The 14428-nt window shown below is 35.7% G+C and overlaps 1 long non-coding RNA gene across 7 annotated transcripts; it reads left to right on the forward strand.

The window, feature by feature from the left end:
- The first annotated feature begins 9323 nt into the window (after positions 1 to 9323).
- On the forward strand, positions 9324 to 13584 carry LOC139845198 (uncharacterized). 7 transcript variants are annotated; one of them, XR_011758234.1, is made up of 6 exons: positions 9324 to 9468; positions 9949 to 10770; positions 10859 to 10932; positions 11313 to 11586; positions 11671 to 12612; positions 12913 to 13584. It is a non-coding gene; the product is annotated as an uncharacterized lncRNA (long non-coding RNA). The 7 variants fall into 7 exon arrangements; XR_011758232.1 differs by having other exon boundaries at positions 9969 to 10770; XR_011758233.1 differs by lacking the exon at positions 9324 to 9468 and adding an exon at positions 9485 to 9623.
- Positions 13585 to 14428: the final 844 nt, after the last annotated feature.

Below are 14428 nucleotides of genomic sequence, written 5' to 3' on the forward strand. Positions count from 1 at the left end.
AAATATAATTTCGAGAATCAGTGTTTGTTCTAGCACTAAGTGATGGGGTATACAATGGAAGGAATGTTAAGCTTTGATAATTGGGTGCTCGTGAAACAAACTTTTGGAATGTATTACTATTATTTCATTGATGCAAATCTTGTGGTTCACTTGTACTTACTTACTTAAACCTATGATTTCACCAACGTTTTCGTTGACAGATTTCTATGTTTTTCTCAGGTCTTGCACGATATGTGAAACATGCTTCCGCTTACTATTTGATACTTGCATCCGATGTCGAGTATACATGCATTTCATGGAGCGTCTTTTGACTTTACTTTAAACCGTGTCGCCCAGATTTCAATCGTATCTATAACGTTGTAACTTAACTTTTGGTTGAACAATTCTTGTAAACTTTGAAACAATCTTTATTTTGAAATGAAGGCGACATATTTTGGTCAAACGTTATCTTAAAGACTTATAATCAGGTAATGGGACCCACGTAGCCGACGCCGTCACTTGACGATTTGTCGGGGTCGCTACAGGTGGTATCAGAGCCTTGGTTGTAGGGATTTAGAGTTCATTTGTGTTCACCCCGAGTCATAGGGTACATAGGTGAATCTAGACTACAACCGGCATATAGACTGAAGTAGGAATTATTTGACTAATTGTGCATTTATACTCGAACTCTTCTATCATATCTAACTCGTATTCGATCTTGATCTTACGTTGATAAATTTTGTTGGTGCGCCACCTTGACTTTATGAAGTAATGTTAAATGCACATGAGAATCAGGGTAATATAATTTCCGGGATTATATTACGGTGATTCACATGGACGTTCCGACATTATGACATAGAGAATTTAAGGCGAGTCAAGGAAAATTTTCTCTCTATCCTTATTCCATGCCACAGTTAGTATTGTTGAAAATACTAACCAACGATATTCTTGTCTCATGAAGGAACAATGGCTCACCAAGGTCAACACAATACTCCTCTCGAAACTCTAGAACAAGCTCTTCAACGAATGATAACCACCGCCGTGGGTACGGCCGTGGCCGATCACTTTTCTAACAACAACAATCATGGAGCCGGTAATTCAATCGAAGGTTGCTCCTACAAGAACTTCATGAAGTACAATCCTCCCACTTTCGATGGAACCGGGGGACCGGTTACTCTCACCCGATGGTTTGAACAAATGGAGACCGTTTTTAACACAAGCGGTTGTCGAGACCAAGATAAGGTCAAGTTTTCCACCCTCACTTTCACCGGTATTGCTCTCTCATGGTGGAACACGTATGTACAATTAGTGGGAAACGATGAAGCCCACACACTCTCTTGGACCGAATTAAGAGAAAGAATGATCACCGAATACTTCCCGCGCGACGAGACTCGAAGGCTCGAACAGGGTCTAAGGAATTTAAAAACGGCCGGAAATGACCTCAAGGCTTATAATCAACGGTTTACCGAACTAGTCTCGATGTGTCCAATTCTCATGACTCCCGAATCCCTAAGAGTCGAACTTTACATGGATGGCCTCCCTAAGAGCATTCAACACAAGGTAATGACATCTCAACCCACTAACCTACAAGAGGCTTTAACAATGGCCCGCCAAGCCTTAGAAACGGTGAATGAAATGGAAGCACCGGCACCAATGGTCGAGAACCACCCGAGTAACAACAAAAGAACATGGGAAGCCTCTCAATCAAGCAACCACAACAATAACAACAACCCCGCCAAGAAGCCTTTTACCTCCAACGACAAGAAAGGCTATGCCGGAAAGCTGCCTTTTTGTGACGAATGCCACAAGCATCACTTTGAAGGATGTGGCAGGTTTCGCCACCGGCGCCAAGGACCCGTCGCTCGAAAGATGCCCAACGCACACAGAACGGGTGCTTGCTTCGAATGTGGCCAACTGGGTCATTTTAGGAATGTGTGCCCAAATAAGAAAATCAACCCCAACGCACGCCGTTGAACCTTCAACATCGACACCAAGGATGCCCGGAACGACGATGGGCTAGTAACGGGTACGTTTCTTCACAACAAACCGTATACTTCATACTTATTCGATTTCATTACCGTTAGACGTTTTATAACCAAGGATTTGACTCATGCTCTTTATATTCCACCTCTTTCCCCCAGATACTACTTAGACGATTTAAGTGACCGACGGAAAAATATTGTGTGCCTATAAATTTTATTGGAGGAAATACGTTAAGACTTTTGACTTGACACATATAGAACTAGGGAGCTCGGAACCTATTCGTAAAAAAAAAAAAAAAAAAAAAAAAAAAAATGTTTCCCCATCATCTTGTATAGATTATTGTGAACTGAGTAATTTTCGGTTGGAAACCGATACCCTCTCCCTCGCATCCATGACCTCATGATTATTTGCACGAATCCCTTATGTTCCAAATCGACCTCCGTTCCGGTTATCATCAATTGGGGGTTAAGTGAGACGATGTCTCCTAAGCCACTTTCCGAACTCGCAACGTTAGTTGTAAATCTCTCTTAGTACCGCTTGATTTATTTAGGGCTCGCCCGTATCCATAAACCTCTTGAACCGCGTATGCAAATTCATATAGACTAATCTGTTATCGTATTTATAGATGACATCTTAACTTATTTAAGTAAAGAAGGAAAACGAACAACATCACCATCTTACGCTCGAACTTTTGAGAAAAGAGCAACTTTATACCAAATTCTCCGAGTGAGAATTTCTGTTGAACGAAGTCCAATTTTCTAGACCATGAAGTTAATGGTCAAGGCATTACAATCAATCTCGAAATCAAGCCACATGTAATCAGGAAACTCTCCCAACTCAGACTTGTATTCGTAAAAATCTTAGATCTCACCGGTTGTTACCGAAGATTCATTTCTGACTTTTCTCGTATTACACGACTTTAATCTCTCCGCGATCGAACCTTGAGCGTGATTCTTCACACCAACATTTCTAGCTAAATTCGTACAACACCAGATGGGACTCAAATATGGAAATATTTCTACTTGGACGCCGAAAGGCATACTCCCTCGACTCGAAATCAACGGGACGGAAATTCGTTATTTTGCACGAAGAATTTGAATACTAAATTGTGGATCCGATCAATATTCTTGTCATCACGTACCACACTACATACCTCTGTTATTTCACCGTTACCGTCTGATATTACTGGAAATTAAGATAACACACAATCCAACGATACTTCACTCTTCTTTGACTTAACGCCCTTGTGTTTCTGATAATCGGTCAACTATTATTCAACCCCGAACTATACAACTACGTGTACTACCTCGTTTCTCTTTCAGACTTCAACTTTTGACAACTAGAGGCACGTTATAGCAACCTCGAGATGTAAACTCATCCTATTCTAAGTCCTCATTTCACTACTATCTTTACCGTTCGCATTTCCGTTTAAAGAAACTCCTTGTAACATTTCTCCATGGATAGAGAAACTCCTCATATTACATAAGTATTCGCCACGAGGGTGAATAGTCCTAACGAACATTTTTCGAACCCTAACTAACTTGTTCAAACGTATCTTAAGAGATTCTATTCCAACACGGTGTATCTTTGTCAATTATTCTGTATCGAAATACTCGTTTCACTTCTAGTTTTACAAGAAACCTTGGGAACCCGCTTAGACATGAGTACCGCGTACCACCCACAAACTGACGAACCGAGCAAACGAACGATTTACGTCTTGGAAAGACATCTCACAAACTCGTATTGTCACCTTTAGTAGATCACTCTTACAACAGTAGTTACCACTCGTGTGTTCACGCGCACTTTTCGAAACCTTATATGACCGCTAATGTCATACCCCTGTTCATTTAACCAAAGCATCAACCACCGAAATCTGAACTCCATCAAGAAACAACAATTGAGATCGTTCAAGTCCGAGAAGGGCTCGAGACAACCCATTGTCGCCAGAAGAGTTATACCAAACTTAGAGGAGAACCTCACAAATCCCAGTGTGTAACCGCGTAATATTGAGAACCCGCACCTTGGAAGGGTGTAATCCGTTTCGGGAATCAGGGAAAGTTAAACCCGCGACATGTTAACCCTTTTGAAACCTTGGGGCGTATTGGAACCGCTCCCTACCGTTTAGAACTTCCGACTCAATTAAGTTTCCGTTTACCCTACATTTCGTGTAACAAACTTAGAAACGTGTCCTGCGGAACAGGAACGTGCAATCCTGCTGGATACATCAACTATCGATGACAAACTTCTCTTCATAGGAAAACCAGTTGAAACCGGGGATCGTAAAAACCGAACCTTAATGCAACGTAAAACCCTGACTATCCAAATTCATGAGAACCCTCAAGAACGTACTTTCACTTATTCATAGCATTGACCACGTAAAGTCTCGAGTAAGAGATATCGACTACTACTTCCAACTAAATTTCGGGACGAAATTTCTTTTGAGTTGTGGATAATGTAACATCCCGCGTTTTTTTCCGTTAAATTTATTTTTAACACCGTCTTTTTCTTTAAAATGATACCTTTCGTTATTTAAATTCGTAGTTTCCGTTGGCTAACGTTCATAATAATTCCGTCATTTAATTATAACATCTCTCGTTAACTTGCGTTTTAAAAATATTCGATCGGTTAAATCCCGCACCCGCTTTGAAACTCGAGGGACCGGAGTTGCCAAATGGGCAAACTAGTTGACTAGGTCAACTAGTCAACCCATTTCATCCATTCCATCATCTCCCTCATCCCTTTTCTCTCCATCTCAAGAACACACACACAAACCCATTCCATTCATTCATCATCTAAATTCAATCTTGGAAGCTCACAACAAATCCGATTACATATTTGGAATCCTCTCTTCATCCTCTACAATTTGATACCAACTTCATCTCGTTTGGGTAACATTTCTAAAACTCTAGATTTCTCTAAATTCGTGTTTTTGATTTGAAATGGTGTTAGTTAGTGTCTATGGCTCGAGTCTAACATGAATATATGTTTGGTTTGCTCGATTTGTTGTTTTTGGAGTAACTAGCATGAACTTGAAATGGGTGTGCTTAATCCTTGATTTTGGATGAGTTAATGTTGTTAGATTGTTAAAGTGCATGTTTTAATTGTGTTACTAGTATCACTAGCTTCGTTTTGATGCGTAGGTTGATTAAGAAAACTTCAAAAACATGAATATTGATTTTGTGATGTTTGACTAGGGTTTGATAGTTCTTGACATGAATTTTTGGATGCTTGAATGCCATGGAATGTTAATTATTAGTGTTTAGTTGTAATGTATGTTTCATTGCCTTCAAAACGGCATATTATATGTGTGAATTGGTTTCCCGAAACTCAAATTGCATTTGAAGAACTTGAAACCTTAAAAATGAACGTTTAATGATCACTTGATGAGTTTTCGGCTATTATAAATGATGTTTTTGTTTGGTGAAACATGTTTAGTTGTGTTCCTTGTCAAAAGAGCTTTCCAACGGTATAAGATACGTCTTCTAGTTGTTTACGGTTTGAGTTTTGCGTTTGTTTGAAAATTGACCAAGTCTTGAACAAGTGAAACAGGCCTGGGACCAGGCCACGGCCATTGTCGCGGCGCGACAGGCCTGGCCGCGGCGCGGCATAAGCCGTGCCCAGCTTCTGTCTCCAATGTCCGTTTCACGTGAAATGTTTGCCATGTTTTAGACTTCCAATTCGCATGCAACTTGTCCTAACACGCTTATATATGAATAACTAGCATAGAAAATTTGTCCGAAACCCGACCCGAACGTGTTGACTTTCGTTGACTTTGACCGACCAAAGTTTGAATTTTTGTCAAACTTAACCAATTAATTATGCAATCTTCCTAACATGCTTTTATACTTGTATCTTGCATGAAACTTGACAATTTGCTTCACATGCTATATTAATCGAGTCGTATTGAGCCATAGGACTAATTGAACATCTTTGACCTATCGTGTTTACCGTTATTGATACAACCTATTGTTTAGGTCAAGACTAGCATTGTTCTTTGCACACGTTTACTTGTTGAAGTACTTTACTACTCGTGCACTCAAGGTGAGATCATAGTCCCACTTTTACTCCTTTTGAACTTATATTGGGATGAGAAAACATAAACGATTCTTTTGGACTAAGTGAACACAAGAACGGGAAAACAAACATTCTACATACGAGTTTAGAACAAAATCCTCAATTCGATTATCATTAATTACACTTGCCGGGTGTAAGCGAGAACTTATGTTATATGGCCATATGGGTTGACAACCCTCATCCTTGACGGTTCGCTACCGTCTACGGATGAAATATAATTTCGAGAATCAGTGTTTGTTCTAGCACTAAGTGATGGGGTATACAATGGAAGGAATGTTAAGCTTTGATAATTGGGTGCTCGTGAAACAAACTTTTGGAATGTATTACTATTATTTCATTGATGCAAATCTTGTGGTTCACTTGTACTTACTTACTTAAACCTATGATTTCACCAACGTTTTCGTTGACAGATTTCTATGTTTTTCTCAGGTCTTGCACGATATGTGAAACATGCTTCCGCTTACTATTTGATACTTGCATCCGATGTCGAGTATACATGCATTTCATGGAGCGTCTTTTGACTTTACTTTAAACCGTGTCGCCCAGATTTCAATCGTATCTATAACGTTGTAACTTAACTTTTGGTTGAACAATTCTTGTAAACTTTGAAACAATCTTTATTTTGAAATGAAGGCGACATATTTTGGTCAAACGTTATCTTAAAGACTTATAATCAGGTAATGGGACCCACGTAGCCGACGCCGTCACTTGACGATTTGTCGGGGTCGCTACATAAGTTACTGATATTAACTAGTTGTGGAGCCCTCGCTTCGTGTCGGGGGCTCCGTTTTGAATGCGAGTTAAAAAAAAAATCTTGGTCTATTTTGTAAAAAGGAATTTTTTTCGACATCTAGCATTGAAGGGTTGTTCCTTTTGTGAAAGTTGCTTCTTTTAGCGTTCCTTTTTTTTAAAGTTAGTTGATCTATTTTGTAAAAAAGAATGTTTTTCGACATCTTTTGTTAACATTGAAGGATTGTTCCTTTTATGAAAGTTGTCTCTTTTATCGTTGAGGGAAATAAAAAAAATATAATAAAATAAAATAGAAAAAGGTAGTTGATTTTTTTGTAAAAAAGAATTTTTTTTGACATCTTTTTGTAACATTAAAGGGTTGGTTCTTTTACGAAAGTTGCTTCTTTTATCGTTCCTTCTTTTAGATAGTATAGTAACGGAAAGGCAAAGAAGGATTGGGTAGGGATGTGGGCATAAAGGTACGTTTGAACGACTAAGGTTTATGGGTGGAGTAAATCCAGATCCGGAAAGGGGGAAGGGCCAGTGGTGGGCATTTGGGAAAGTCGGGCCGATCGGGTGTCTTGAAGTTGACGGCCGGATTCAAGCAAAAAATGGGATAGCTCGGGCAGTCCCCGTTTCTGGTGTTTTAGTCACCCCTTGTACCGGGCTTGGACCATGTCTCCCGAGATCAAAGAAGTCTCTCCGATCGATCCCATTCCTAGTCTTCATACTAAGCCCTGTCAGCTCATATTCGAGCAGCTCATAATGCTAATTCTAGCAACTGAAAAAAAAGTAGTTGATTTTTTTGTAAAAAAGAATTTTTTTTCGACATCTTTGGTAACATTGAAGGGTTGGTTCTTTTACGAAAGTTGCTTCTTTTATCGTTGGAGACAAAAAAAAAAGTAAAATGACGAAAATAACTCTGATTACTATTGATGAATAATACTACAGAGTTTTGTCTTTTAGATAGTATAGTAATAGTAATACTACGTAAGTACAACATATCAAGTCTAAAATGTGATCTAGTCAGCCTATGCACAGATGGTGTTTAAACTAAACTACATTACCGAACATTGTGGGCCTTCAGAGCATATTCTGGTGCATTATGACCATCATTAATGGATGATGGTGTTTCGCCAGGCTCCAGTGGGTTATCGGGGACCGCTGAATGAGTTGACAAAGTCAATACAGGGCTAACATGTCCCTGCCAATACACATGTTTTTGCAACAATTTATTTTTTGTGAAACCTAAATAGAGTATATATATTTTTTTACAGCAAAAAAATCATAGAAAAATAGCTAGCAACGAGTTATAGTTTTATTTATTATTATTATTTTTGAAAAGCAAAAAGCTATGAATTACAAAGTAATATTGAATTTTGTATTCAAAAATTCAATTTAATTTGGAAATTCTAAATTTAGCATACAACCAATTATATATATATATATATATATATATATATATATATATATATATATATATATATATATATAAAATCCATGATGTGATCCTTCCGAAATTTCTATCACTAATAGTGTTGTTGTTGCGGTAGTTTCAAATGACCTAAAGTGTCGTGAAGGAGATAACTTCGGTGATAATTCTAGTTGTATGCGAGTAATTTTTGAAGGAGAATATTAATCCATTAATCGATTTTTGACCAAAAATTGAGACGCCAAATGACAATGAATATAAAACATGATTAATAGATTCGAGAAGTTGAGAGCAAGAAAAAAAATTATTGCTAGTAAAGTAGTAATAATAAAAGGGTAGTGATGAATCCGATAAGTTTTTTGACAAATTCACTCACCGTATGCATTATTTATTTTTACATTATACACTGTCAATGCACAGAATGAGTGAATTTAATAAAAACTATGTTGAATTTATCACTACCCATAACAAAAATTTTGTCTATGGCGTTTAGACCATAACAAAATACAGAGCGAGTATCTTTTTCTTCATAGTCGGCACTCGGCGTGAATATAAATTACCGAATTAATTGTAAAATATAAATATAAATATTCCTTTAATTTTCTTATTTAAATTTGGTATCAAAATTTATTCATGACAATTTTTAGTCGTAAATAACGAAGTAAGATGTATATGATATGTTTAAACGTAATCTCAAAGGCTACATGTGACATTCTCTTTTCAAATGAACCAAATTAAAACAGATTTTAATTAAAGTTCATAATTTATATATTCTTTATGAGTTAAAATTGTACTACATCGTAATTTATGTATTTTCTAATCAAAGTTCTAAGGGATATAAAGTTGGTTATTAAGAAGTTTGTATGGTAGTTACTCGCAAATTACAAGTTACTTAAGGGTGTCTTAAAATTTTAAAAATTACCCTTATCTCTTTTATCTCTAATAAGAAAACAAATATGATGTCATAGTTATTTAAAAAAACACATATGTCAAAATTTCAACCTTTGGATGAGTATAAATCAATTAATCTCAACCCTTAAAATAAGGTATGGCGTCATTTAGGATTTTAAGAGGCAGTTACGCTTCCTAATTACACAAGTGCCCACGTCGGTTTTCAATTGAAAGTTTTAACTGATTAATCAGTCAAAAGGTTGATCCCTAAAAATAAAATCTTAAATCATACTATCGAGGTTTTCGCTTCTTCTCTACAATTTTCATGGACTTCTTCATCACAAGTCAAGTATTCTCATATCAACAGTATCTTAAATCAGGTATGCAAAAATTGTTGTACGGTGTAAAAATCTATTTATGTTTGACTTGTTTGTTCCTTTCACAATGTTTTTTGGTTAAAATTTGATTCGTCATTAATCACTCACATGATTGCGAAAATTGAAGAAGTCAGAGAACCGATTGATCATTAATCAGGGTTAGTGTTCATATCAATTTTTATGAACATAATTCATCAATTCTAACGATTTTCTGTTGCAAATCTAATTTTGTTTTTATTTAATTAAACGTTTTAATTTTATATTTTACTTTTGTGTTGGTTTTTGTATTTATAGTTGTGGACATTTATATCTTTGCTGGCGATAATTATGTATACTGATTTATTTTTTAAATTTCTTTGCTAGATCTATTAAATTGATATATAATATAATTTGTTGGAGTGAGGCTTTCAAGGAAGTTGCCATGGCGACTTATTATAAGTCCATTTACATATGGCAACATCACAATTTGCTAATTATTTGCAGTTCTCTGAAATTGTCTACAGGATAACAATCGTCATCGCTGTGTAATGTTAAAAGTCTTGAATCCTCGGCGCACGGACTATGCGGGGAAAGAGTGATGAAACGTTTATTCAAAAAAGCTTGAAAGATTTTCGGAGAGAGTGAATTCAATATGAAATGAATTGTGTGATTAATTAAAAGTCAGGCTTAAGATAGGAAGAATAACAAGTAGAAGATATTATTCAAACAAAAAAACAGTTGAGAAGTTGAGGTACTTTTGAATGCTATCATGGAAAAAAAAACTTTCAAGAACGTCTAGGTACAAGCCAGTTAATTTACAAGTGGAAACGGCATGGATATTTCAAGGTTGTGGGTATGATCTCTGATGGTCTTTTGCGGGTTGTAGAACTCACTTTAAGAAAGCATATGCTACTACATAAAATATTATGAAACATATGCCAAGGCACTCGATTAGTGGGATAGAAGTTATATAGGTAATTAATTATTAATAAGAGACTTTTTAAAATGTATTGGATTTGCTTCACACATTGTATTTATCGTGTTTAGTACCAACAAGTGTTCAACTTTGAAAATCTTACCATGTGGATGTAGTGCTTTTCAAAGTTCTCTCGGCCTTTAATTTATCAGAACGGTCGATGGTGATACAATATTTTTAAGATAGGTATGGTTATGCAAAAAGAAAAGCCATGGTACCAGCAATATACATGTAATATATATTTTCAGTTTACAAAAAGAAAAGTTATGGTTTAGGTTGCTGACTATAACTTAGAAACCGCTAAGCAGGGCATTGAGTATATTGATGAAGTACACAAGATTACAAAGAAGGTTTATTTACATATATTTGTTATCTTTGAATTTATATATGTTTATGTTCCCCATGTTAGTCTCTTAATTTCATGCTTCTTCTTCACAGACTGATAGTGTAAATATTAGCAGAGATGTATCTAGGTAAGGGTGTGCAGCAGGCATTACTGAAGATGCTAGAAGGTACTCTACGTGTTTTTTTTATTATGTTCTGTATGATTATATTGGATACATGTCAATGAATACTTACTTCTATGTTTTTGATTTATTTTTGACTCGACAACCTAGATGTGCTCACTTCAAATTGTCAATGCTATTGTTGACAAAAGTGAGTTTATGAGTAACTATGAATTCGAAACCTTTGTTCAAAACCTAAAAAAAAAAAGATCTCTTATTTAATATTTTAATTAAAAATTCGGACTCACAATCGGACCTCATAAAATCATCACTTACTAAATCAATGGTAAGCCTTTGCCGTATATGTTATATTTTGATAATGTTTACATTAATGCTTACTATCTACTTGGTCATACACAAAATGTTGTCTACCTATTGTCATGTAGTTTGCTGGAGCTGTTCGGACTTACCGATTAAAGGGTTGTTGTTAAACCGGATGGACATTTATATTGGAGTATCATTTGTTCATTGAGAAGTTGAAAAATACAAGCGAAAAATATATATGGGGTAATAGATGGAAATGGGTGGCTATGTTTCTATGTTTTACTTTTGGTCACCATTAAAGCCGGTTAAGATAAAGAAATCAAGAATCAAGGTTTGAAAAAGAAGCCGATTAAAGAATGTGATAGCTGAGATACACTTGAAAGCCATGATTTGAAGGTATACTGTTTTGGGTGTTTATACCTATTATTATTGTTTTTACGGTATTATATCAGTTTATGCTACTTATTTTTCTATTGATAGTTCATTATTTTGGAACATTCGTTGATGGGACGAAGCTTGAATCTAATCATAATAATGCGACTTCATTTAAGTTCACTCTAGGTGAAGGTAAGTGTTATATTTTAATGACTTTTGATTACATAATTTGCGGATGTTGATTGTGCAAAATGTCTAAATTACATAATATTAAGATTGTAAAAAAGGTCTAACAACAACAACAACAATACCCAATTCCACGAAAATAGGGTATTGGGGAGGTGGAGTGTAGACAATCATTCCTCGTACCCTGGATTAGAAGGAAGTCACTACTCCACTTGCGGGTATAGAACCCGCGACTAGATAAGATCGTCCCTCCCTCTATTCGAGAGCCAAGAGATTGCTTCCTAAAGGACCTCCGGCCAGAAATGCTCATCAAAACGAAATAGTGCGGGCATACGTACTAAAAAAGGTCTAACAGGTTGTCTAATTGGTCGTTGATACTTTTACACGGATCTTTTACTTCACCTTTAAGTGGGTTTTGATTTTGATTTTCTTATTTTTTTTTATGTGGTCAATTTATGTATTTCACACGCACCTATTATATGGGTTTATGTTTCATATATCGAATGTCATACGAGAATTCAATTATGAATGTAAATTTGATTTAACTCCATTCGTATATGAACCTTGAACATTTTGAGTTCCTTTTTCAGATTCATCACACATTCGCAACAGCAAAGAATTATATTTACTTTCACTTGCCTCAGGTCTTAAATACATAATGTCTCTTCTATAATATTTTGTTTTATTTATTTCACTTCCTACTGGAACGAAAAGTGTATCTTTAGCTTTTTAATATGGCAGGAAGTGATGACATGGGATGGTCTATTTTAGATGAGCGTATAACTGGAAAAAGAAAGATTATGAACCGAGAAATGCATACAAATAATGTGGCAAGTGGTTCACCCTAAACTTGGACCCAACGTACGTTTCACTTTATGTAGCGAATCATATATTACAACAACAACAACAACAACAATACCCAATCCCACGAGAGTAGGGTATGGGGGAGGTGGAGTGTAGACAATCATTCCTCGAACCCTAGATTAGAGGGAAGTGACTACTCCACCCGCGGGTATAGAACCCGCGCCTTGATAAGATCGTCCCACCCTCTACTCGAGAGCCAAGAGATCGTCCCACCCTCTAGCGAATCATATATTATATCAGCAAAATCAGTTTATTGTTTCATTAAAGTATTATGTATTTAATGTGATTTAATTTCAGGTTGTTGCAACTAAGCCACTACCAACAATAATAACAGCAGTGGTATCTGCTTGGCCGTTTCTTTTTACAACAATGGATGATTGGACACTTGATTCTAAACTTTGGCAAGAGGAAGTTAATTTTCTATTTAGTTTGCTTAATGTTATAGTTCATATTTTCTAATTTGGTAATGCAGGTCGGTCTCTAATTTTTTGACTCTTTTAGAAAAGAACGATAGGTCTGTGCGGATTGCAGCTGGTGAAGCACTCGCTTTGATATACGAGATGGGAAATTTGGAAAAGTTTTGCGGTGGTGGTCCTAAAAGTACTAACGGTACCACTTTAAATAACGAGATTACTTCTCGAGATGTTGTCCATATTCAGTGCTTGAGATCCAAAGTCTTGAATCAAGTTCGAGATCTTTCTGCTGAAGCTAGCGGAAAAGGTTCTGCTAAGAAGGATCTCAATAACCAATGCAATCATTTCAAGGTTCTGCTGAAGCTTGATCTACTATGGGCGGGTATTTAAATCGGGTTGATGATGTTGTCAATGAATCTTTCAAACAATTTCAAAGGTTCATAATCTTTCTTTTTCCAGTTATTCATCAGTAATTAGAAAGGTTTCAAAGGATGGAACTGACTTTCTGAACTAATATTCATCATATATATTTCCAGGCATGTGTTTATTTTAACAATTTATCTAAATAAAGATTAAGCTTTTCAAAAAATAGAAGGAAAAATATGTTGCAACTTTCATACTCATTTACTTTGTGTGTATAAATTTAATGCTTTCGTTATGTTTCGCATTATTTAATATTGACAATTTGACATATATTTCAATATCAATACTATTACTTATATCATTAACACAAATAAATTAAGAATATATTTTTAGAATCTTATATGAAAAAATACCCGCGAATGCGCAGGTTATAAACTAGTAACTATCATTAGAAAAGCTCTAAATATATTAATAAGCTTATAAATAAACGTATATTCGTATATTCAATTTTTAGCTAACTTATTATATTATTTATATTTCAAAATATTAAATTATTATTTAGATTTGTAAAACAAATACCGTAAAGTTTAAAGATACTTTTTTCACATTTTTAATATTAATGTGCTCCTTGACTATGATATTGAAAATTTTATACATGTTTTACATGTGTGATAAAGACAATATCAATCCCATTTATTTGCTTTTATTGTTTTGCCAAATCAAGAACTTTTGGTATTTAATTGTACAAAAATAAATTTCGGGTTATGTTGATTTAGATTTGGTGATCTAAGCGAGTTTAGAATAGATTTGGAGTTTAAAGATGAAGTTGGAAAAGAATAAAGAAAATTTATTGTCGAGTATATTTTCTCGTAACGCGATCATCATCTCGTGAAACACGAGCCACCCAGGAATCATTCAGACACGAACACTGGCATTAGAATGTGAAAACCAGACCAACCAGACCTATACACTTTTTCGCATTTAGCAATGGATCTCACATATTGGATGACTTCACGAAACGAGAAGGCCTTTGCGAA

Source organism: Rutidosis leptorrhynchoides, chromosome 4, assembly GCF_046630445.1.
Source record: "Rutidosis leptorrhynchoides isolate AG116_Rl617_1_P2 chromosome 4, CSIRO_AGI_Rlap_v1, whole genome shotgun sequence".
In the NCBI taxonomy this organism is placed as follows: Eukaryota; Viridiplantae; Streptophyta; class Magnoliopsida; order Asterales; family Asteraceae; genus Rutidosis; species Rutidosis leptorrhynchoides.